The sequence below is a fragment of the Notamacropus eugenii genome, chromosome 3 (genome assembly GCF_028372415.1).
Source record: "Notamacropus eugenii isolate mMacEug1 chromosome 3, mMacEug1.pri_v2, whole genome shotgun sequence".
Taxonomy (NCBI): domain Eukaryota; kingdom Metazoa; phylum Chordata; class Mammalia; order Diprotodontia; family Macropodidae; genus Notamacropus; species Notamacropus eugenii.
Window position 1 is genome coordinate 252,445,813 of NC_092874.1, and position 12,834 is coordinate 252,458,646.

Sequence of the window (12,834 nt, forward strand, 5' to 3'; positions counted from 1 at the left end):
TAATTTATACTTGAAACTTTGTCAAACCATTATCTTATTGTACTTACAACCTATGCAATTAAGAAATTCCTTTCTAATGATCTAGTTAATCACTTATGGAGACCATATATCTGAAGAACACAGAACACTTTCTTTGTCCTAAAACAGATTTAAGATTGGCCAATCTTTGTATCATCAGTCAGAGAGATAATATCTGGCTCCATAGTACTATGTTGCAATTTTTTTTAAAGGGAATGAATTAAATAATAAAATATTTTTAAAAATGACCTCCTTAAAGGAATCCCCAAAGGACAAGTACCAAAAATGTCACTGCAAAAATCAAAAGGTGTGGTGGCAATAATGCAACCATGCAGAAAGTGGCAATTTGTGTACCAAAAAAATGCAATCAGTTCCATGCAAGATTTGACAGCTTCAAGTATAAATTAGATATCTTAGAATACCATAATCTAAAAAATAAAAGATAGAACAACTTTTAAAAAGCACTGCATAACTCAATATAATAAAAAAAAAAGTGAAGGGAAAAGGAGGAGAGGGGGCTTTAAAGAAAAAAGTGACTTATAAACATTCCTAACATAAAGACCAATATTGAGTAGAAGGTTTTGAAATACAAACACAGAGATCAAGAGAAACATGCAAAGAAAGACTACAAAGGGACTTTTAGTCCTGATGAACATGTATTTTATTTTCATATTAGATCTGTACTCCATGACCAGGTAACTCAAATTGTGTATATTTTGCTCAACCAAGTATGCAGAACTCATCCATCTGACAATGCTCACCTCCAAGAAAATGGTAGCTATTGGAAAAACCTTCCATTGGTCAATAAATATTTTTTTATATTTATTTACTTATTTATTTATTATATTTATCATATTTTGTATATGCTGGACACTGTGCTCAGTGCTGGAATAAGAAAAAGTGTGGTCCCAGCCTACAAGGAAGTTACAATCAAATGTTGGAAGACAATGTGGAAAAGCAAACTGTAAAAAGAAGCATGGCAGAGGGTCTCCACATGGAGGCATGATGTTTTCAGGAACAAGACCAAGCAGAATAACTGATGGGAAATGATGTTAGATACGTAAAGGGAGGCTTTGGGAGGAATATATTGCTCCTCCCTCCTGTTCTCCAATTAAAAGGGAAAGGTAAATAAGGATGCTGAGGAAGTGGTGAATATCAAAGCTGACTTAAGCTCCATAACACTGAGATTTCAGGTGATGAGCTTATCCTGGGGGAATACCTGACATTCTTGGAATTAGAAGTGAGCCAAGTAGCTGATTGGAAATGGGTAACCAACTTTTAAATCTTTCGGTGATTCTAGAATTTTTATTTAGTTAGTAGTGTAGCCCACAAAGGTGAGGTGTCAATTTCATGATTACAGTGCTGTTACTGTGCTTCAGAGAAATACACACAAACACACGCGCACACACACACACACACACACAAACACACGCACACACACACACACAAGCAGAACAAAAGAAATGAGATTTGCAATAAGGATTTGAGATCCAGTTTCCAGTTCACAAAAATTTTCACTGCCTTATGTGTGAAGTCACCACTGCTGATTGGGAGAGGAAAATAGAAGAAAATCAAGGAAAATAAAGATCTCCCCAACATAAGGAACAGAAGGCATGATTTCAGATAAGGCCACAGAAGGAAAAATGCACACATGTTTAAAAGAGATAAGAAAGGAATGCAGAGTATAAAAGAAGATACAACAGATAATTAGGAACATAATATCAATATGTAATACATGTACACCCAATGGCCTATATATGTGTGTATAGAGAGAATTTTAGGGGGATGATATATAGATATATATACACATGCACACATATACATGATATGTGCATATATGTGTATAAATACACATGTGTGTGTGCTAACATCAAAGGTAATATTCTAATCTTCCCTTTCCTAAAAAGGAAAGGCAGAATCACTGACAAGAAGAGTTTAAGAGTTAGATGTTTTTGTAAAGACAAAAATGAAATACTATGTCTGATCAAAACAATGACAGACTATGAGTGGATAAAACTGAAGATGAAGCACACTATTTCCTGAAAAAGAAGTGATAAGTTTTAAAAAGACAGTATCAAACATACGTTTTTTCGATGGCCAATAGCAGGAATTTGTTTAGCTGGATTACGTATATTTGCTATAAGAATTTTACATTGCTATTTTTGTTGTTCAATTGGAGAAGGACCAGTGGGATAGAGAGATGATGGATGTTTTTATATAAATCAATATTTTAAAGGTTATATCTTAGTTATAGTATGCATTTAGTAAGAAAACCATTTTATGTGAAGATCCACATTTGCATTTTCAGTCCTCTCTGACCTTCTACTTATGTGGAAATTGCCATTGCATGTTATGCTTGTCAAGTCAGAATTTTAAAGGAAATGACAAAATTACCATTGATTATGATTACGAAAGATGATTTCAGTTGTTTTAAAATACTTTCAAGTTAACTTTATGGCTTAATGATAACCAACAGTATTCAATTTAATGCGCATTTATTTAGTGTCCACTCTACTGGGTGTTGGGGATTCAAAAATTATGTAATGAACTTTGCTTTCAAGGTTTATCTTCTATACATGTAAACTTAACAGTTTTATTTGATATATGATCTTGCTCAAAGCCTTATGTTCTAAAATTTCTTTAGCATATTTTAAAAGACACTGTTATTGCAATGTACTGAACAAGAGCACACTGTTACTAGCAATATGTCATGTGGCAGAGTTAATGCCAAATTCAATTGTGTGTCACCACAGCGACTGGTATCCTTAAAACAGTACATAAGCAACGTGTTTTGTGTGTTTGTTTGCTTCACTGTCTTCTTGCCAAACGTGATCTATTTGTGTCAAGTTTCAACCACAGATTTCTTCAGCAGTAATTCACCATCAGACTAGAGGACAATCAGGTGCCTTACTGACCAATGTAAAGGAAATTTTCTAACGAATTCAGTAAGACCTGCCATCTGGGCAATCTAGCACAGCTTTCTGTATCAGTCTTCTTTCTCCTTCTACAAGAATAACAAAATCAAGATTTTAGTTCATTGCAGATTTTCTCTGGTGAACTTTAACTTTCCTCTTTAATAAACACATTGGGCAGAAATTATGGAATTGTGTTGTCTCACGTTGCTACTATGAAGCTGTGTTGACTGTTTGAAACTGTTGTCTCAATGTTCATCTAACCTAGGAATTCATGTTTTTGGTAAAATAATTTATTGAAAGAAATAATTTTATTTCAAAGACAATGCTGATGGTACTAAAAATAAGTAATTTCTAAATGTTTATTTTAAAGATAGAGAAAATATTTCCCCATTTACATAGATGAAGCATTCATTTCTAGAGTGAGATATCATCATGTTCTGTGACTTTTACATTGAAATTATAATCTGTCACATATGACCAGTTTTTTCCCCTCCTCCTCCTTCTCCTCTTTCTCCTCCTACTTTTTTCTTCTCTTTCTTCCTCCTCCTCCTTCTTTCTTCTTCCAGTTCTTGTTCTTCTCCTTCTTCTTGTTCTTCTTCATCTTCTTCCTCCTCCTCTTCTTTTTCTCCTTTCTTCCTTCTTCACCACTTTTGACCTTTTCTTGTTCAGGTTCAGTTTTCCATAGAATAATACTTCCCCACAATTTCCATATAATGCCAACATGATCCTTCCCTTCACAGGTTGCTATTAAGTGATGTCTTTCTACACTGGTATACAAAATGTAAGAAGTTGAGGACAATGGTTAACTTGAACACTTGTTTTTACATCTAAAGATGTTAGGACATTACATGACAGATAACAAGTACTTAATAAATACTTTATATATCAGCTCTCTTTAAAGCATCTTTACCTCAGCTGCTGTTTCTGAAATGTGAATTTTTTTCCAATTATTGGTGTGTTGACATACAACTAGAAGCAATGAATTTTAACAATATTGGCATTATTTATAGTTAAGCCCCGAAGAAGAAACCTTACTTCATATAAGTGAAAATCTATCCTAAGGTACTTCTCAGGGGAAAAGAAAGAAATTAGTTTTTTGAATTCATTATATCCAACACTCAAATGTATGTTATTTTTAACACAGTTCATATCACACAGCATAATTCCAACTTTTAGTCAGGTGATATTTCTTTTAAAGCATTTACAATATAGACCACAAATGGATTATTTTTTAACATTAACCAACTGAGACACAAATAGTAACTATGCATGCTAACTTCATAAGCCCTTGACCTAATTGTCTCTGCACTATTACTAAGAATTAAAGGATCCTAACTTATTGTTGTTGGTCTAAAATCCTAAGCCTAATAGCTTAATTTTAGACTTGACCTCAGATGTTCTCCTACCAACAATATATAATTTAATAGATCAGGTATTAAGCTTACAAACCTTTTGACTATAGGAAATAGACACTAAGACTAGGGACATTGCAAGGAAACAATATCTCCCCATCATCATGTCAGTTCCAGGCAGGAGTAGATTGTCAACTTGCATTCAGTGAGACTTAGAGTCTGCCAGGTGTCAGTGGAGAAACTGAGTCAGGGGAATCCTACCTCAGCCCAGGCTGAACAGCCGCTCTTTCACCCTTCCTATGAGATCACCTTTTTCAGTTCATACCAGCATCCCACAGGCTTACTGGAATCATGGATTGGAAGCTCAGACTGCCTTTGTTGCTATCCATACCTGAAGTTAGACTCAGAAGAACAATCACTTAATAGTCCCATGACATCTTAAAATAGCAAGTTCCAATAACCAGGTTTCAGATATGACTATAATTTCACATTGGCTAAGGAACATCTTTTGAGGCAAAGTCCTTTATGATTTCTCTTTCCTGTTTACCTTTCCAAGCTTCTTTTGATTCTTGTATTGTAAAGTCAAATTTTCTATAGAGTTCTGGTCTTTTCAACATGAAAGCTTGTAAATCCTCTATATCATTGAATGACCATTGATTCCCATGAAGTATTATACTCAGTTTTGCTGGGTAGGTGATTCTCAGTTTTAATGCCAGTTCCTTTGACTTCTCAAATATCCTGTCCCAGGCCCTTCAATTCCTTAATGTTGAAGCTGCCAGATCCTGCGCTATTCTGATTGTATTTCCACAGTACTCAAATTGTTTCTATCTGCTTGTGGTATTTTCTTCCTGACCTGGGAAGTCTGAAATTTGGCCACAATATTCCTAGGAGTTTTTCTTTTTTCTTTTTTTTTTTTTTTTTTTTTAATGTTTAACAATCACTGTCATACAATTGCGATTTTATCCCTCCCCACCCACCCCCCACTACCTCCCTCCCTCCCCACGACTGCATACAATTCTGTATAGATTCTACATATACTTTCCTATTGAGTATATTTTCACTATAGTCATGCTATGTAGTCAGACTAAGATAAATGAAAGAATCCGTATAACAAATCAGAACATGATACACAAACAGATACACATACACAAACATGATCTGCTACATTATGTGAGTGACTTCCATATTTCTCTCTCTGAGTGTGGAAGGCATTTTGCCTTGAGGTCCACCATTGGGATTTTTTTTTTTTTTCAGAAGTTCTTGTGTTATTACAAAAATCTAAGTCTACCAGAAAAAACTCTCACACACTGTGGTTGTTGCTGTGCATAAAGTTCTCCTGGTTCTGCTCCTTTCACTCAGCATCAGGTCATATAAGTCCTTCCAGGCCTCTCTGAAGTCTTCTTGTTCATCATTTCTTATGGCACAATAGTACTCCATTACATTCATATACCATAATTTATTCAGCCATTCCCCAATTGATGGACATCCCCTTGACTTCCAGTTTTTGGCAACTACATAGAGTGCTGCTATAAATATTTTTGTACATTTGGGACCCTTTCCCATTTTTATGATCTCTTGGGGATACAGTCCTAGTAGCGATATTGCTGGGTCAAAGGGTATGCACATTTTTGTAGCCCTTTGGGCATAGTTCCAAATTGCTCTCCAGAATGGTTGGATGCGCTCACAGCTCCACCAACAATGAATTAGTGTTCCAACTCTCCCACATCCTCTCCAGCATTTATCATTTTCTTGTTCTGTCATGTTTGCCAATCTTATAGGTGTGATGTGGTACCTCAGAGTTGTTTTGATTTGCATCTCTCTAACCAATAGTGATTTAGAGCATTTTTTCATATGATTATAGATAGCCTTAACCTCTTCCTCTGAAAACTGCCTGTTCATATCCTTTGACCATTTATCAATTGGGGAATGACTTGTATGATTATACATTTGGATCAGTTCTCTATATATTCTAGAAATGAGGCCTTTATCACCGAGCTTAGCTGTAAAAATTCTTTCCCAATTTACTACATCCCTCCGGATTTTGGTTGCATTGGGTTTGGTTGTGCAAAAACTTCTCAGTTTAATGTACTCAAAGTTATCCATTTTGCATTTCATAATGCGTTCTATCTCTCCTTTAGTAAAGAATTCTTCCCTTCTCCATAGATCTGATAAATACACTATTCCTTGCTTCTCCAGTTTATTCATGGTATCAATCTTTATACCTAAATCATGTACCCATTTGGACTTTATTCTTGTGTACGGTGTCAGGTATGGGTCTATGCCTAATTTCCGCCACACTGTTATCCAGTTTTCCCAGCAATTTTTGTCAAACAATGAGTTCTTATCCCAGAAGCTGGGGTCCATGGGTTTATCAAACAGAAGGTTGCTATATTCCTTGCCTACTGCATCTTGAGTGCCAAGTCTATTCCACTTGTCTACCTCTCTGTTTCTTAGCCAATACCAAGTGGTTTTGATAATTGCTGCTTTATAGTACAGTTTAAGGTCTGGTAGCGCTAGGCCACCTTCCCAGGCATTTCTTTTCATTAGACCCTTTGATATTCTGGACCTTTTGTTTTTCCAAATGAATTTTGATATTATTTTATCCAGCTCTAGAAAGTAATTGTCTGATAGTTTAATTGGTATGGCACTAAATAAGTATATTAATTTGGGTAGAATTGTCATTTTTATTATATTAGCACGGCCTATCCATGAGCAACTAATGTTTTTCCACTTACTTAAATCTGACTTTATTTGTGCAAAAAGTGTCTTGTAATTGTGTTCATATAGTCCCTGGGTTTGTTTTGGCAAGTAGACTCCTAAATATTTTATACTGTCTACCCTAACTTTAAATGGGATTTCTCTTTCTATCTCTTGCTGTTGAACTTTGTTGCTAATATATAGGAATGCAGAAGATTTGTGTGGGTTTATTTTGTACCCTGCAACTTTGCCAAAGTTGTTTATTAATTCAAGTAATTTTTTACTTAAATCTCTGGGCTTCTCTAGGTAAATCATCATATCATCTGCAAAGAGTGATAACTTAATTTCTTCTTTGGCTATTCTAATTCCTTGAATATCTTTATCTTGTCTAATTGCTACAGCTAACATTTCTAGTACCATATTGAATAATAGTGGTGATAATGGACAACCTTGTTTCACCCCTGATCTTATTGGGAATGCATCTAGCTTATCCCCATTGCATATAATGCTTGCTGAAGGTTTTAGATAGATACTGCTTATTATTTTATGGAAAGTTCCCTTTATTCCTACATTCTCCAATGTTTTTAGTAGGAATGGATGTTGTATTTTGTCAAAAGCTTTTTCTGCATCTATTGAGATAATCATGTGGTTTTTGTTAGCTTTGTTGTTGATGTGATCGATAATGCTAATAGTTTTCCTAATATTGAACCAGCCCTGTAGTCCTGGTATGAATCCTACCTGATCATAATGTATTAATCTCGTGATAAGATGCTGTATTCGTTTTGCTAAAATCTTATTTAAAATTTTTGCATCTATATTCATTAGGGAAATTGGTCTATAATTTTCTTTCTCTGTTTTGTCTCTTCCTGGTTTGGGTATCAAAACCATATTTGTATCATAGAAAGAATTTGGGAGGACTCCTTCTTCCCCAATTTTCAAAAATAGTGTATGTAGTATTGGAATTAACTGTTCTTTAAATGTTTGATAGAATTCACTTGTGAATCCATCTGGCCCTGGAGATTTTTTCCTAGGGAGTTCATTGATGGCTTGTTCAATTTCTTTTTCTGAGATGGGGTTGTTTAAGTATTCAACTTCCTCTTCTGTTAATCTGGGCAATTTGTATTTTTTAAAATATTCATCCATCTCATTTAGATTGTCGAATTTGTGGGCATAAAGTTGGGCAAAGTAGTTTCTAATTATTGTTTTAATTTCCTCCTCATTGGAGGTGAGTTCACCCCTTTCATTTTTAATGTTAGTAATTTGGTTTTCTTCTTTCTTTTTTTTGATCAGATTAACCAAAGGTTTATCAATTTTATTAGTTTTTTCATAAAACCAACTATTGGTTTTATTTATTTATTCAGTAGTTTTCTTAATTTCAATTTTATTAATCTCTCCTTTGGTTTTCAGTATTTCTAATTTGGTATTTACTTGGGGATTTTCAATTTGTTCTTTTTCTAGCTTTTTCAACTGCAAGCCTAAGTCATTGATCTCCTCTTTCTCTATTTTATTTATGTAAGCATTCAGAGATATAAAACTTCCCCTAATAACTGCTTTTGCAGTGTCCCATAAGTTTTGGTACGTTGTCTCACTATTGTCATTCTCTTGAATGAAGTTGTTGATTGTTTCTATGATTTCTTCTTTAACCCAATCCTTCTTTAGAATTAGATTATTTAGTTTCCAATTGATTTTTGGTTTCTCTTTCCATGGCCTTTTATTACATGTAATTTTTAATGCATTATGATCTGAAAAGGATGCATTGATTATCTCTACCTTTCTGCACTGGATTGTGAGATTTTTATGTCCTAGTACATGGTCAATTTTTGTAAATGTTCCATGTACCGCTGAGAAAAAGGTATATTCCTTTCTATTCTCATTTAATTTTCTCCAAAGATCTATCATATCTACCTTATCCAGAGTTTTATTTACCTCCTTAACCTCTTTCTTGTTTATTTTGAGGTTGGATTTATCTAGTTCAGAGAGGGGGAGGTTGAGGTCCCCCACTAGTATAGTTTTGCTATCAATTTCTTCCTTCAACTCCCCCAACCTCTCCTCTAAGAATCTGGATGCTATACCACTTGGAGCATACATGTTTAGTAATGATATTGCTTCATTGTCTATGGTGCCTTTTAGCAAGATATAGTTTCCATCCTTATCCCTTTTGATTAGATCTATTTCTGCTTTTGCTTTGTCTGAGATTAGGATTGCTACTCCTGCCTTTCTTACATGAGCTGAAGCACAATATATTCTGCTCCATCCTTTGACCTTTATCCTATGTGTATCCCCCCGTTTCAAATGTGTTTCTTGTAAGCAGCATATTGTTGGATTATGGCTTTTAATCCATTCTGCTATCCGTCTCCGTTTTATGGGAGAGTTCATCCCATTCACATTCACAGTTATGATTACAATCTGTGTATTTCCCTCCACCCTCTTTCCCACCATTTGTGCTTTTAACTCTCCCGTCTCCCTTCCCCTCCTCAATAGTATTCACTTTTCTCCCCCTCCTCCTGCAGCCTTCCCCTCCTTCTTTTAGCCCCCCTCCCTTTTAGTCCCCTTTACTCTTATTGCTTCTTTCCTCCCTTTTAGCCACCCTCCCCTTTCTTCCCCCTTCCCCTCCTACTACCTATAGATCTAGTTAGGATTATCTGCTTAAGATTATTGTTCCCTCCTTTGAACAAATCAGATGAGAGTACCTCTCAAACAATGCTCATCTCCCTCCCCTCCTTCCCTCTACTATAGTTTTGTACTTCTTCCTGTCATATAATTTGCCATTTTCTGCTTCCCCCTTTCCACACCTCCTATTACATTCCCTTCTCATACTTAAATCATATTTTTGACATGACATCATTTACTTTATGCCCGTTCCCTCTACATATATCCCTTTTATCATAATAGCTGCACAGTTCTCAAGATTAACAGGTATCATCTTCCCTTATAGGGAGGTAAACAGATTGCCCTAATTGAGTTGCAAGTTTTTGTTTTTGTTTTTTCCCCTCTGTTTACCTTTTTATGATTCTCTGGAGACCTGCATTTGAAGATCAAATTGTCTATTGAGTTCTGGTGTTTTGGTCAGGAAGCTCTGGAAATCCCTTATTTCGTTGAATGACTTTCTCCTTGCCTGAAATGTTATGCTGAACTTTGCTGGGTAGTTGATCCTTGGTTGGAGTCCCAACTCCTTTGCCTTACGGAATATTGGGTTCCAATTCTTTCGATCTTTTAATGTAGAAGCTGCAAGGTCCTGTGTGATCCTGACTGTGTGACCTTGATATTTAAATTGTTTCTTTCTGGCTGCTTGTAGTATTTTCTCCTTCACTTGATAGCTCTGGAATTTGGCAACTATATTTTTTGGGGTTTTGAGTTTGCGATCCCTTTTCCGGTGGGGAATGGTGGATTCTTTCGATGACTATTTTGCCCTCTGAGTCTAGTACTTCTGGGCAGTTTTCCTTGATGATTTCCTGGAAGATATTGTCCAGACTCTTTTCTTCATCATGGGTTTCTGGCAGGCCAATAATTCTTAGATTTTCTCTCCTGGATCTATTTTCCAGGTCAGTTGTTTTTCCAATTAAATATTTTAGATTTTCTTCCATCTTTTCATTCTTTAGATTTTGTTTGACTGACTCTTGTTGCCTCATTGAGTCATTAGTTTCTACTTGCCCAATTCTAATCTTGATCGTATTGTTTTCTTCAGTTAGCTTTCGCATCTCCTTTTCCATCTGGCCAATTTTTCCCTTTAAGGAGCTATTTTCTCCATTTAATTTTTGTACTTCTTTTTCCATTCGACCAATTTTCCCAGTTAGGTTTTGGGTTTACTTTTCCATCTGATCAATTTTCCCTATTAGGTTTTGAGTTTCCTTTTCCGTTTGATTAACTCTTCCTTTTAGGGAATTATTCTCTCCAGTTAATTTTTGAACTTCCTTTTCCATTTCTTCAATTTTCTTTTTCAGGGTGATGTTCTCATCAGTGAATTCTTTTTTTATAGTTTTAAAATCATTGGCCAGTTTTTCTTTTATATCCTTCTTCCGACGTGCCAGGTAATCTAGTTGTGCTTGCGAGAAATTCATAGTCCCATCTGAGGTTTCAGATGGAAGTACAGTCCCAGCTCTGACCTCTTTGGTGTTTGTGTTTTGGTCCTTATCCCCATAGAAAGATTCTATGGTTTTTTCACTTTTCGTCTGCTTTTTCCGATTCATGATGTTGGCTGAGTGTTGTAGCTTTTGGTTCTTTCAGTCAGAAGATACAGATCTTTTAAGTTGAGTTGATGTTTGTCTAGGCTAAAAGCAGGCTTTTTTGTTGTTGTTGTTGTTGTTGTTGTTGTTGTTGTTGTTTCCCAGATCAACCCTGGGGTTAGCTTGATAGGTGTGTGGGAGGTGTGGTCTGGTCTCAGGATATCTCCTCAGCTGGCCTGAGGCAAAGGCAAGGTCAGGGGATGGTGATCCCAGCTTCCCTATTGTCTTCCCTTTCCCCTGGAGGGCTGGGGTACGCCTAGAGGCTAATGCGTGTTCCTGCTCCTCCTGGGGCTCGTCTCCCGGGCTGAGGCTTGCTTGGGTCTCAGTGCGAATTTTCTCTGCCCTGGGTCGTCTGTTCCTCCAGATAGCCTCCACCACGGTGGGAAGAATCCCTCTTTGCCACTTTTCCAGCCTCTGGTGTTATGAGACCACCCTCCCCCTTCTGCTGTTCCCACTGATCCAGGATTAATCTGGGGAAGAATTTTATGGTTCCCTCACGGTCATCGGGGGGGAGGGGAGAGCACTTACTGATCACTCCGGCATCCCAGCTCCTGGATGTTCAAGTAGTGACCCACTGAAGTCCTGTCTTTAGGCTGAAGATTTCAAAGGCTGTTGCACTGATATCGTTGGCTCGGCCTGGCTTATCTCCTGCTCCGCTGGTCTCGCCCGCCACTCTCGGGCCCCTCAGGTCGCCTCCGACCTGCCGCGCCGACCGCGCTGCGCTGTGCGCCGGGGTCTTACCCCCGTGGAACAGATCCCTCCCGCACACCTTCCAGTCCAGCCTGGGCTCCGAATCTGTCAAAGTCCGTCTCCCACTGGATTCTACACCTCCAAAGTCTGGTCAGACTCTCCCCCCAGAGATATCCAAAGGAGTTTTTCCAGGAGCTTAGGTGAGTCGTTGCTTTCACTCCGCCATCTTGGCTCCGCCTCCTAGGAGTTTTTCTCTTCAAGTTTCTTTCAGGAGGTGATTGGTGGGTTCTTTCAATATATATTTTGCCCTCTGGTTCTAGAATATCAGGACAATTTTCCTCAATAATTTCATGGAAGATTTTGTCTGGGTTCTTTTTTTGATCATGGCTTTCAGGTAGTCCCATAATTTTTAAATTGTCTCTCCTGGATCTATTTTCCAGGTCAGTTGTTTTTCCAGTGAGATGTTTCACGTTATCTTCTATTTTTTCAAACTTTTGATTTTGTTTTTTAACTGCTTGCTTTATCTCATAGTCATTCATTTCCCTGAACCCAATTCTCTCTTTCAGAGAACTATTCTGTTTAGTGAGTTTTTGAACCTTCTCCTCTATTTGGCTAATTCTGCTTTTAATGCCTCCTTTTCCTCACTGGCCTTTTGGATCTCTTTTTCCAATTGAGTTAGCCTCTTTTTAAAGGTGTTATTTTCCTCAGCATTTCTTTTTTTTTGGTTCTCCTTTAGCAAGCTCCTAACTTGCTTTTCAAGCTCTTCTATTGCCTGCGTTTAGTTTAAGTTCACTATGGAGGCCCTGGACACAGAGGTCTTAACTTCCTCTGACAGTAAGCCTTGCTTTTCCTCATCTGAAAGGATGGGAGGAGATACTTTTTCACCAAGAAAGTAACCATGTATTGTCTTATTTTTTGGCCCTTTTTTGGGCATTTTTC